Genomic DNA, 1055 nt, shown 5'->3' on the forward strand with positions numbered 1-1055 from the left:
GTGGCCTTAATTAAGGTACAGACCCAGCATTTGCCTGGTGTGACAATGGGAAACCACGGAAAACCATCTTCAGGGCTGCCGATAGTGGGATTCGAACCTACTATCTCCCGGATGCAAGCTCACAGCCGCGCGCCTCTACGCGCACGGCCAACTCGCCCGGTAGTATAAAGTTAGAGTTTTGTGACGCTAATATTCGTATGTATAATTTTTATTAACGTGCCAGAAACCAACGACACTGAGCTGTTGCCATTTCAACACCATTTTAAGGGTTACCGATCCAACCCGGGATATGAACCTGCGAACTCAGACTCAGAAGGACAGCGATTCAACCAACTGAGCCACATGAAAAGGAGGCGTTTGTGATTATTGTTATAAATAGATGCAGTTAGTATTTTTACAAAGGTTTTATAAGGAGCATTTATTAAGGCATACATTTTCTTACTGTCCTAAATGCATGAGACCGGACAGAAGAACTAGCTGGAAGCTAAGGAGTCTTGCAGGGGTGGCGCTTCCTTCTCTGTTCACTTTTCCAAACCAAACTCCATGACGTAACAGCCCCGAAGCGCCATCGCCTACCAAGTGACGGCTGTTCAGCCCGGAGGCCTGCAGATTACGAGGTGTCGTGTGGTCAGCACGGCGAATCCTCTCCGCCGTTATTACTGGCTTTCTAGACCGGGGCCGCCATCTCACTGTCAGGTAGCTCCTCAATTTTAATCACGTAGGCTGAGTGGACCTCAAACCAGCCCTCAGGTCCAGGTAAAAATCCCTGACCTGGCATCAAATCCGGGGTCTCTGGGGAAGAGGCAGGCACACTACCCCTACACCACGGGCCGGTAATTAAGGTACAGCCACAGCATTTGCCTGGTGCAAAAATGGGAAACCACGGAAAACTATCTTTATGTTTGCCAAGAGCGGGGTTCGAACCCACCATCACCCGAATGCAAGCTAACAGCTACACAGCATGAACCACGCAGCCAACTCACTCGGTCTGTTCAGTCTGAAAGGGATGTTGCTGAGACATAGAAAAGAACAATCTAAAATAATGTACGACTTAG

Source organism: Anabrus simplex, chromosome 6, assembly GCF_040414725.1.
Source record: "Anabrus simplex isolate iqAnaSimp1 chromosome 6, ASM4041472v1, whole genome shotgun sequence".
Classification (NCBI taxonomy): Eukaryota; Metazoa; Arthropoda; class Insecta; order Orthoptera; family Tettigoniidae; genus Anabrus; species Anabrus simplex.